Below are 12,627 nucleotides of genomic sequence, written 5' to 3'. Positions count from 1 at the left end.
GAGTGGGAGAAACTACTTCCTCTCTCTTTTGCATTGTATACTTACATAATACTCAAAAATCACTCCAAAAATGTTGTCTGTCTGGTTCTGAAGATGGACTTTTAGGCTCTCAGGCTGAATCTTACAATGCCCTTAATGCAGGAGCATAGTCTCAGCAGTATCCGGCATGGTCCATGAAAAAGTAATTAATCATTCTCTTCTGGCCCCGGAACTCAGCATCCCCTTTACTCTGTGTAGGTCCTTAGGATGTTAATTCTATTCTAACAATTAAAAGTGTTAGCAGTAATAACTCATTATTTGCCTTCGGGTGCTGGCTTTGGAGCTATGGACCCTTTCAGTGATTATTTTATTGTCCTCTAGCATCGCATGAGGTGTCTGCAAAAGCTATTTTAATTCAAATGATGGGGGGTTAAGCTTTTAGGACATGCCCCCCACCCTCCCAAAAACCCACAAACAGCTAAATTTTATCATAGAATCATAGAATATCAGGGTTGGAAGGGACATCAGGAGGTCATCTAGTCCAACCACCTGCTCAAAGCAGGACCAATCCCCAATTAAATCATCCCAGCCAGGGCTTTGTCAAGCCTGACCTTAAAAACTTCTAAGGAAGGAGATTCTATCACCTCGCTAGGTAACGCATTCCAGTGTTTCACCACCCTCCTAGTGAAAAAGTTTTTCCTAATATCCAACCTAAACCTCCCCCACTGCAACTTGAGACCATTACTCCTTGTCCTGTCCTCTTCTACCACTGAGAATAGTCTAGAACCATGTTTGTTTATGTTTGTTTAAATGTTGTTTAAAACCATGTTTGTTATGTTTGTTTCTATTATCTAAATTACCCAGTTTTTACTGTAAGCTAGACCCTTGTGCTGCTAGCATTGTGGTTTCAGGTTTTGAAGCCTGTAGGTTGTCATATACTCTGGTTATGTATGTATCATTTTGGGCTAATCTTTTCAGGTGAATATCCAGTTTTACTGAGAGTCTGTGCAAAATAGCATTTGTGGTTTCAGAAGATTCATATATTATTCTTTTACCTTACTATAAAATCACAGTGGGCCAATCTGTGAAGCCCTTTCTCAACCTGGGGAGAAACTTATGGAACTTAATGTAACTACTTGAGTGAGTAGATGCTCGCCATTGTGAATAAGGGCTTGGATACGAAGTTTTGCTACGCTTGGTGCTACTGAAGGTACATTCGGATGGGTCAGATGAAAGGGATGTCATTTACATTTCACAAGAGAATATTCTCTAACTAGGATCCTGAGCTCTTCATTGTGAGAAGCCTCACGTGGTGGTTTTCGGCAATTGTTCATCTGCTCCAAGGACACTTTCATGTAGGATTCTATTGTGTCACGTCTTCTGTTCAAGATGTATATGATGATGTGGGGAGAAAGCTTGTAAATCGGAGGGCTCAGTGTACTCTACATTTTAGTTTCTACTCCCATGCTAGTGCAGTAGATTGAATGACCGGGTGTCTGCATGAGATTATGTATTGGATAAGGCTAGCTGAAGATCATTGCAGACAAGGCTAAAGTAATATTGGTATGTTTGGGTTAAAGTATGTTATCTCTCAGCCAAAGGAGGATTACGGTTTTGTGGGGCCCTGGGCCAGTGCAAGTGGGGGCCCGTCCTCACTCCTTCCACCTGCAGTCCCCCCTCTTCTGCCCTCCCCCTGGTATTCCTGCCAGGGAAATGGGGTCAGGGTGCAGGGGCTTCCCTGCCCCGCCCCCCATCATGCGCTCCTGTTGGGGTACAGGGGCTTCCCCCAATCCCTGGCAGGAGCACCGAGCAGGGTGCAGGGGTGCCCATTTTTCCAGGGCCCTCCAATTGTCCAAGGCCCCTGGGCATGGGCCCTGTTGACCCAGTGGCTAATCTGTCACTGCTCTCAACCCAAATATATTTCTTACACTATATGCTGGAGGGGTTAGATAAGGTATTATTATGACATCATCGCTTGGCTGGGCCAATAAATATAAGTAGTGGTAAAAGCAGTTTACTGTAATTTCATTGTGTGCTTACAGCACACAGGTACTTCAATTGTGAAGTTAACACAATAAAAATAATAGAAATGACAGATCAGAATATTTCATTGAAGAGGCAAGGTTATATATAAAAAATACGGATTTAAAAGGGGCAAAAGAAAAAAGCCATCTATGTCTCTCTTCCCTCCCTCTACCCCTGTGCTCGCACACTTGGGGAGTTATTTGCTAATTTACAGCACAAACAAGCGTTAAACCTTCCTGGCCTAGTGCCTGCTGCTAGAATCAGCCTTCTGTCTGCTCCCTAGTTACTTCTAACCATGTCTGAGCTGTACTAGAAGAGGGATCTTTTGGCTGTTGCACTACAGGAAGAGGTTACACCTAATTCCATACCCAAAACATTAAAAACCAAAAATAAACCCAATAATGAAATGAAAAATAACCCACAGTTAATCTCCACAAGTTAATAACCCACAGTTAATCTGCAAACTGATCAGCTAACTCACCATCACTGCTTTTTAATATAACACATTTTTTTTATTTAATTTGTCATGAACCATAATGCCTACAAGAAAATGGCCAGTGAGTTTCTAAATTACAGTCCCAAAAGGCTACAGACCTAAAGTGCAAAGTTATAGTCTCTCATTCTCCTCAGTTATAAGATGCATCAGTTTGTGTCTGTACCTCGATTTAAAAGAGCCCTGGGCTGCCAGGAGGGGGACTCAGTGTACATAGATTTTCATCTCATTGACTCTACTGTCAGACCTGCATAATGTCACACATCTGGTAGTCCTGTCATACCTGCCCACAAAAGTACGTCAGTCATGAGAAAGGGAGACATCATGTACAGAATACCCTTTGGCCTATGGGAAGCTTCACTGGTTTAGGAGCCTGGAGATCATGGTTTCTGGTTGCACATCTTCTTTTAATCTTTCTGTGCAGTTCATATTATTGCTGACCAAGGCCTATCATAGAATCATAGAATAACAGAGTTGGAAGGGACCTCTGGAGGCCATCTAGTCCAACCCCCTGCCCAGAGCAGGACCAATCCCAACTAAATCATCCCAGCCAGGGCTTTGTCAAGCCTGACCTTAAAAACCCCTAAGGAAGGGGATTCCACCACCTCCCTAGGTAATGCATTCCAGTGTTTCACCACCCTCCTAGTGAAAAAGTTTTTCCTAATATCCAACCTTAACCTCCTTCACTGCAACTTGAGACCATTACTCCTTGTCCTGTCATCTGCTATCACTGAGAATAGTCTAGATCCATCCTCTTTGGATCCACCTTTCAGGTAGTTAAAAGCAGCTATCAAATCCCCCCTCATTCTTCTCTTCCGTAGACTAAACAATCCTAGTTCCCTCAGCCTCTCCTCATAACTCATGTGTTCCAGTCCCCTAATCATTTTTGTTGCCCGTCGCTGGACTCTCTCCAATTTATCCACATCCTTCTTGTAGTGTGGAGCCCAAAACTGGATACAGTACTCCAGATGAGGCCTCACCAATGTCGAATAGAGGGGAACGATCACGTCCCTCGATCTGCTGGCAATGTCCCTACTTATACATCCCAAAATGCCATTGGCCTTCTTGGCAACAAGGGCACATTGTTGACTCATATCCAGCTTCTCGTCCACTGTCACCCCTAGGTCCTTCTCTGCAGAACTGCTGCCTAGCCATTCGGTCCCTACTCTGTAGCGGTGCATTGGATTCTTCCGTCCTAAGTGCAGGACTCTGCACTTGTCCTTGTTGAACCTCATCAGATTTCTTTTGGCCCAATCCTCCAATTTGTCTAGGTCCCTCTATATCCTATCCCTACCCTCCAGCGTATCTACCACTCCTCCCAGTTTAGTGTCATCCGCAAACTTGCTGAGGGTGCAATCCACACCATCCTCCAGATCATTAATGAAGATATTGAACAAAACCAGCCCCAGGACCGACCCTTTGGGCACTCTGCTAGATACCGGCTGCCAACTAGACATGGAGCCATTGATCACTACCCGCTGAGCCCGACAATCTAGCCAACTTTCTACTCACCTTGTAGTGCATCCATCCAGCCCATACTTCTTTAACTTGCTGACAAGAATACTGTGGGAGACCATGTCAAAAGCTTTGCTAAAGTCGAGGAATAACACGTCCACTGCTTTTCCTTCATTCACAGAACCAGTTATCTCATCATAGAAGGCAATTAGATTAGTCAGGCATGACTTTCCCTTGGTGAATCCATGCTGACTGTTCCTGATCACTTTCCTCTCATCTAAGTGCTTCAGAATTGATTCCTTGAGGACATGCTTCATGATTTTTCCGGGGACTGAGGTGAGGCTGACCGGCCTGTAGTTCCCAGGATCATCCTTCTTCCCTTTTTTAAAGATGGGCACTACATTAGCCTTTTTCCAATCTTCTGGGACTTCCCCCGATCGCCATGAGTTTTCAAAGATAATGGCCAATGACTCTGCAATCACATCTGCCAATTCCTTTAGCACTCTCGGATGCAACGCATCCGGCCCCATGGATTTGTGCACGTCCAGTTTTTCTAAATAGTCCCGAACCACTTCTTCCTTCAGAGAGGGCTGGCCACCTCCTCCCCATGCTGTGCTGCCCAGTGCAGTAGTCTGGGAGCTGACCTTGTTCGTGAAGACAGAGGCAAAAAAAGCATTGAGTATGTTAGCTTTTTCCACATCCTCTGTCACGAGGTTGCCTCCCTCATTTAGTAAGGGGCCCACACTTTCCTTGGCTTTCTTCTTATTGCCAACATACCTGAAGAAACCCTTCTTGTTACTCTTAACATCCCTCGCTAGCTGCAGCTCCAGGTGTGATTTAGCCTTTCTGATTCCATTCCCACATGACCGAGCAATATTTATATACTCATCCCTGGTCATTTGTCCAATCTTCTACTTCTTGTAAGCCTCTTTTTTGTGTTTAAGATCAGCAAGGATTTCACTGTTAAGCCAAGCTGGTCGCCTGCCATATTTACTATTCTTTCAACACATCAGGATGGTTTGTCCCTGTAACCTCAATAAGGATTCTTTAAAATACAGCCAGCTCTCCTGGACTCCTTTCCCCCTCATGATATTCTCCCAGGGGATCCTGCCCATCAGTTCCCTGAGGGAGTCAAAGTCTGCTTTTGTGAAGTCCAGGGTCCGTATTCTGCTGCTTTCCTTTCTTCTTTGTGTCAGGATCCTGAACTCAACCAACTCATGGTCACTGCCTCCCAGGTTCCCATCCACTTTTGCTTCCCCTACTAATTCTTCCCGGTTTGTGAGCAGCAGGTCAAGAAGAGCTCCACCCCTAGTTGGTTCCTCCAGCACTTGCACCAGGAAATTGTCCCCTACAGTTTCCAAAAACTTCCTGGATTGTCTGTGCACCACTGTATTGCTCTCCAGCAGATATCAGGGTGATTGAAGTCGCCCATGAGAACCAGGGTGTGCGATCTAGTAGCTTCTGCGACTTGCCGGAAGAAAGCCTCGTCCACCTCATCCCCCTGGTCCAGTGGTCTATAGCAGACTCCCACCACGACATCACCCTTGTTGCTCAGGCTTCTAAACTTAATCCAGAAACTCTCAGGTTTTTCTGCAGTTTCATACTTGAGCTCTGAGCAGTCATACTGCTTCCTTACATACAGTGCAACTCCCCTACCTTTTCTGGCCTCCCTATCCTTCCTGAACAGATTATACCCATCCATGACAGTACTCCAGTCATGCAAGTTATCCCACCAAGTCTCTGTTATTCCAATCACATCATAATTCTCTGACTTTGCCAGGACCTCCAGTTCTCCCTGCTTGTTTCCCAGGCTTTGTGCATTTGTATATAGGCACTTGAGATAACCCGCTGATAACCCCTTGTTCTCAGTATGAGGCAGGAGCCCTCCCCTCTCACACACTCCTGCTCGTGCTTCCTCCGGGTATCCCGCTTCCCCACTTACCTCAGGGCTTTGGTCTCCTTCCCCCAGTGAACCTAGTTTAAAGCCCTCCTCACTAGGTTAGCCAGCCTGCTCGCGAAGATGCTCTTCCCTCTCTTCGTTAAGTGGAGCCCGTCTCTGCCTAGCACTCCTCCTTCTTGGAACACCATCCCATGGTCGAAGAATCCAAAGCCTTCCCTCCGACACCACCTGCATAGCCATTCATTGGCTTCCACGATGCGACGATCCGTACCCTGGTCTTTTCCTTCCACGGGGAGGATGGACGAGAACACCACTTGCGCCTCATACTCCTTTATCCTCCTTCCTAGAGCCACGTAGTCTGCAGTGATCCGCTCAAGGTCATTCTTGGCAGTATCATTGGTGCCCACATGGAAAAGCAGGAAGGGGTAGTGGTCCGAGGGCTTGATGAGTCTTGGCAGACTCTTCATCACATTGCGAATCTTAGCCCCTGGCAAGCAGCAGACTTCTCTGTTTTCCCGGTCAGGGCGGCAGATAGATGACTCAGTCCCCCTGAGGAGAGAGTCCCTGACCACCACAACCTGCCTCCTTCTCTTGGGAGTTGTGGTCGTGGAACCCCCAACCTTAGCACAGGGCATCTCATGCCTTTCAACTGGTGGAGTCTCCTTCTGCTCCCTTCCCCCAGACGTATCATCTGGGCCACTCCCCGCAATGGTACCTGTGGAGAGAACATGAAAACGGTTACTTACCTGTGTTCGCGTTGCTGGTACATGGACGTTCCCCCTTCTTCTTCTGGAGGTCACATGTTGCCAGATTTCTTCACTGTCCTCCTGTCCGTGCTGCGCAGCCTGCTCTGAATCTTCAGAACCTTGTGCCTGTAGAAGCATATCCTGACATCTGTCCAGGAAATCTTCAGTTTCTCCTATGCAACGCAGGGTCGATACCTGTTGCTCCAGACCTTGAACCTTCTCTTCCAATATTGAGACCAGCTTGCACTTTGTACAGACAAAGTCGCTTCTGTCCTCTGGAAGAAAGACAAACATGGCACATCCAGTGCAGGTCACAACAGTTGAACACTCCCCATCCATATTACCTTCCTACTATGAGCTTCCTCAGGAGATGCAGTAATTACTCAGAGAAGTCGTTAGGGTGTAAGCCTCAGTGGGCTCACTGCAGGTGAACTCCCAGGCAAACTCCTGCTGTTTGCTGCTCTGCTTTCCCCCGCTGCTCAGCTGGTTCCCCGCCGCTCAGCTGGTTCGCGGAGCGCCGGCTTTTTTTAACTCACCCGTAACTCAGGAGGCTGGGAACTATCATGCCCTTACTTCATAAAGAAGGCAAGAGAGAGGTTGCATAAGGTCACTTCAACGTCAGAGTTGGAAACGTGATGGTTTTGTATACCTTCAGTTTTGTTTGTTGACTATTGCCTCTGTGCTCCCACACATTTGCACGTAGTCTGCCAAAGACCACACTTGCTTTGGAAATTCTGACGTTGTTTTCATCATTCATATGAACTGCACGTGAGTACGTACTGCCGAGGTAAGTGAACTTGTCCCTGCCTGGAGGGTTTGGCCATTCACTGGATAGTAGGCTGTACATAAGAGTTTCTTGGTGCAGACTAGTACATCACTTCTGTCTTCTCGATGATAATTATGAGACCAAAGTTGTCACAAGCTGAAGAGAAACAGTCCATACTCTGCTGCATGTCAGACTCAGATTTGGCATTCAGGGAACAGTCATCAACAAAGAGAAGATCAAAAACAATCACTTCTTGTATCTTTGTCTTTTCCTGTAGTCTCCTCAAATTGAAGAGCTGGCTATCAGTCCAGTATCTGATGTGAATCCCTGTGTAACAGTCATGAAAGGCATCTGTAAGCATGGTAGAGAACATACTGAAGAGAGTTGTGGCCAACACACAGCCCTTCTTGACTCCATAGGTGCCTGGGAATGGTTCAGGTGACTTGTTGTCCACAATGCGCGGGAGCATACCATCATGGAATTGCTGAACCATTGCGATGAATTTCTCCGGGCAACCGAATTTTGCTATGATCTTCTCCATGTGATGCTGGTAAATCAAGTGCCAGCTCAAGCCAAGGTCACGGGCATAGCTAAGAACTGGCAAACTCATAGCTGGAAACCAAACCAGCTTGCGACTAGGTTAGTTTAGTTCAAAATAGGTATTAATTTTATAAGACTGTATTTAGCGCTTAGACTCTATGAAATGCTTGTAAGTTGCTGCAGGCATTAATTTCACTTGTAATGTCTGTCTCCCATGCTATGTGGTTATATGTAAGTTTCGCTTTATAACTTTGAAAATGTTTGCTCTGTACTTGTGAACAAGGCATGAGAATGATCCCCTCTGCGCATCAGAAGGACTGTCAAAAATTCAGTGGACTAACATAGGACAAAAGCCTTGTTAATTGTCCCACCCACCTATGGAGGAGTACATGCAGAAGGCCTCGTACCATTGGTTTGAATACAAGAAGAGGGAAATAAAAACAGTTGACATGAAGATTTTTCATCTCTTTGCTGTTTGAACTCTTACAGGGCCAGAGACTCTAAACTGAAGTGAGAGTTCCCCCCAGGGTTATCCCTGGGTTTGCCCTGAAAGACACTTTGAATTGTTAGATCACTGCAACTCTGTCACTCGTATGATTTAGGTTGCAATTCATTTGTGTGTATATGTCTGCTTCTTTTAACCTGTAAATAACTCTCTAAACTTTTATTAACTGGGACTAAGAAATAAGATAGTTTATTACAGGATTGGCTACAGGTGTTGTCTGTGGTATAAGATTTAGGGTACTAATTGATCTGGGGTAAGTGACTGGTTGCTTGGGGCTGAAAGCAACTAGAGTTGGGTGAAAATTGTCAGCCAAAGTAGATTTAGTGACCCTGAAAAGTTTCATGAATTTGTGTCAGTTTTGCCATATTGATCATATCAAAGAACCCTCTCATCCCACCCAAACAAAAAACAAAACAAAACAAAAATCTGAAAAAATAAAAATGTTTTGGTTTTTCAGTTTGAAATGACTTTTAATTTTGAAATTTCCTTCTCATTTATTTTTAATACATTAAAAACATTAAGCTCTTGAAATTGACTGAAAACATTTTGTTTGATGCCAAATGATTTTTTCCCCCCGATTATTTTGGAATTGCCAGTAAACCAAAAAATCCATTATTCACACAATTCCGCCTACAATTCCCTGCCAACTGACCGTGGTTAGCCAGGTGGCAAGCTGTAACTATTGCTCCAGAGTAGGGAACTTTCTTATTAAATTGTTACCTCATCCGTCCCTTCCCACCCTTCTGTTAAAAGATTGTAATGTTTTTGGAGAAGGGGACTGTGTTTGTACTTCACACCTGTACAGTGTCCGGCAGAAGGGACCCTCAGCCTGATGGGGGGCCTCTGGTTGCTTTCATAATACAAATAATGAATAAACCATGGGAGGCTCTTTGGGGTTACAAGCCATGTCAGCGAGCTCTTAGGCCTGTTGCCAAGCCTAATAGGTTTTCTAGGTGTGTGCATTGGGTTGTTGGCCCCCAAGGAGCCAACTAAGGCTTGCCAAACAAACATCTTAACTCTTGCAGGGAGAAAAACTCCTTGACAATTCTCCTATGGCTCATGTGTGGGAAGAGGTGAACTTTAGCTGCAAAAGAGGTTGAACATTCCCTGCTCTGCTGTCTGCCATGCCCTCTGCAGGATGTGGGAGTAATGGTCCAGCAGAAGATTGGGGGTTGGACTGCAGGAAGGCACCCCCCAAAAACTAATTATTACTTATATAGTCAGCATGAGTACAGGAAAATTCATGTATTAAAATGAAGTGTTAAAGCCACTGCTTATCATGGGTTTTGAAAACATATAATAATCTATGTTAAAATTCATGTAGAATCTTTAAAAATGATTTTTAGTTTGGTTAATTGATTGTAACAATAGATGTAGTCTTTACCTAAACTTGGCTTTAAACTCTGCACATATGCATGTGGGAAGGGAAATACTGTATACTACCTTTTGACAACCTAACATCTCTCCTCCACTTTAACATAGTTCTCATTTTAGTTAAAACAGTCAAAAGTACTAAATGCCAGTTTTGCTTTATAAAACTATTATGTATAACACTCGATTTTCCAAAGCTTGTCAACCTCCTATCTTGAAAGGCTTTTTAAATGTTGCATGCCTGTTTTCTTTTTTCCATATTTTTATTGCCGTGGATTAAAGTCAGGTTATTTTTATGCTCCCAGAACTCTGATTAGTTAGATTAGCAGAAGTGCTTTTGGTATTGATGATACCATTATATACTACACTAAACCCATTAATAAATTAACAGTGCAACTCGCCTGTTTATAAATGAGCTTTACTGGGGGTTGTTTAAAATGAAAAACAACACTGATTGCTTGTAATCTAATCCAGTGAGTTACACAGGTTTTTATGCATGTGAGGAAAAGACAATTAGTGCTACCTGAGAGGTTTTTATTTCCCAACTCGATTTTGAATGTAACAGAAATAATTTAGTTAAAAATAGCAACCTGGAATAACTGGTAATGAGCTTTGTGTAGAATAACAACTCATATGACCAGAAATCTTCATTTAAAAAAGTCACTTTTAATCCTTACTGTCTTCAGAGGTTTACTATATGTGCCTTTAGGCATAGTTATTCCTTTCTCCAGTGTCTCTAAAAAGAGTAATAGGTAAGGTTATTTAATCTGTGAATATCTATCATATTTCAAAATTTACTTGCATATTGATGGCTTGTCCTATAAACAAAAACTAGAATTTTCCTGCAACAATACGAGTTGAAATTTAGTTAGACAGCACAATTTCATAACAAAAGCCTGTAAACTGCAAAGTCGTGCAAGTCTTTATTTTTGTCTTTCCTTGTCAGCTTTTTGCATTGTTGATCGATTTGCTGTAGTGCTGCTGTCAGTAGTTTACCAATAGTCTGATAGGATCTCATGACTGGCATTTTGCCTTTTTAAAAACCATCTCCATTGCTACAGTAAAGAATTTGAACCTCTAAATCAGCTGTGATAGCTGCTAGCCTCTTTTATTGTTATTAATGTGCTAGTAGGAGAGGAATATTGAACAGTAATTAGGAGCCAGTAAATTGCTACTGGAATAAACTTGAAAAGGTCAGTTTCCAGGCAAGAAGCCTTTCATATATGTTATCTTTATTTTTCTTCTTATATCACATTCATTATTAATATAGCAACATCCATTTCATTTATATTGACAAATGAGGGTAGAAATGTTACTTTAGTTCATAGTCTAAAAGCAGTAGTAATTATGTGAAAGTCACACTGCAGCAAAGTACTTTGCTACTAAATTTAATTTTAACCTTTGAATTTGTTGTTCCTGTTAACTTGTATTTTTTTTATTAAGTGTGGGAAGAAATTTCTGAGTATTTTTAAACATGTTTGTAAAGATTGTATTCTGTAAATCATGTATTCAAACTTTAGTCCATTTTTAAAGATTTAAAGATTTAAATTGGTGCCAAATAAACTTTAAATAAAGCTGAGAAAATTCACATGATGGGATGTGATGGCGGCTTTGAAAAAACTGACATCTTGGTTGATGGAAGACAATCGTAATGAATTCAGGAAATATTCCCAGAGAGAGAACATTCTCATAAAGGGAATGATGGTGTTGTGGAAAACATGAGAATGTATATATTTGGGAATCTTAAAATAAGCTTTAGACATTTAATCTGATATTTAATATTCATTCTTTCTTTCAATCCTTAGGTATTTATAAACAATAAATGGAACTTTGAAGTAAATGGAGTACTGAATAGCTTATTGCTTTGTTTTTCTAATAGGAATCCCTGTCAGGGTCTTGTTATGGACAATGCAAATTCTGGAGGAGTAGGCCAAGAATCAAATATATTTTCACATCTTCCTCTTCTGAATCTTCCTAAGGTAAATTTTCTTTTCAATAATATTAGTCTGCGTATGTGAGAATAGCATAGTTAGCTATCTGATGTATATTTCTACTGATTATTTTTTTATATTTTAAGCACTCTTTGCATATTTCACACAGATATATCCTTTGATGTCATCACAAATCTATACATTCTATATTAAATTAGCACAATTAAAAAAATTTTGTTTTCCTTAGGCCTCTTAATCCTGGTTTTCTTTTCAAGAGAAGAGGAAAAAAATAAATCAAACCCTGAAGTTAACAAGATGCCAGCTAAACATCGCTGCTTAATCACCTGCTTCTAATCTCTTCCCTAACTTTTGTTTACACATTGTAAACTCCTTAGGGAAGAGACATTGTCTATATATGGGTATGTGTCTGTGACATATCCACTACATTTTTGGTGCTATATAAATAACATTATGCTAAAAGGCAAAGCACGGTAGTAGGTATGTTTTGTTGCATAGCTTGTTCATTATGAAAATATCTTCCTTTACTTTCCAGTATTCATAAATCACATGCACATATGTGTACTGTGCTGGTAACAGTTGCTAGCGACTTTTGGCTACAAAATGGCAAAAATGCTGAGCTGTCCATAGCACCTGGTATGACAGATCGAATGCTCATTTGACTTTGCCTATGACAATTGTTTAATAGCTCACTTTACTTTCCAAAACTTCCCTCATGAGGAGACTTCCACCAGAAAACAGATACACATGTACATACGTATATGGTTCCAATACTATGCAATAATTATTTAAAAAGAAATATAAAACCCAAATTAAATATCTCATATGTAATTAGATATAAAACGTACATTTCTAAACCCAAGAAGCTTTTTCAAACCATGTGGTAATTCCATGACTT

The 12,627-nt window shown here is 42.2% G+C and overlaps 1 long non-coding RNA gene across 3 annotated transcripts in view; it reads left to right on the top strand.

The window, feature by feature from the left end:
* The window catches only part of LOC142070559 (uncharacterized), a 265,748-nt gene that overhangs the window by 158,021 nt on the left and 95,100 nt on the right, over positions 1-12,627 (top strand). For all 3 annotated transcript variants that reach the window (XR_012666418.1, XR_012666419.1, XR_012666417.1), the window contains exon 3: positions 11,660-11,759. This is a non-coding gene — a long non-coding RNA (uncharacterized LOC142070559). The remainder of the gene's footprint in view (positions 1-11,659; positions 11,760-12,627) is intronic.

The sequence above is a fragment of the Caretta caretta genome, chromosome 1 (genome assembly GCF_965140235.1).
Source record: "Caretta caretta isolate rCarCar2 chromosome 1, rCarCar1.hap1, whole genome shotgun sequence".
Lineage (NCBI taxonomy): Eukaryota > Metazoa > Chordata > Testudines > Cheloniidae > Caretta > Caretta caretta.
The sequence above is the reverse complement of the archived record's forward strand: the minus strand, read 5'-3'. Positions and strand labels throughout refer to the sequence as shown.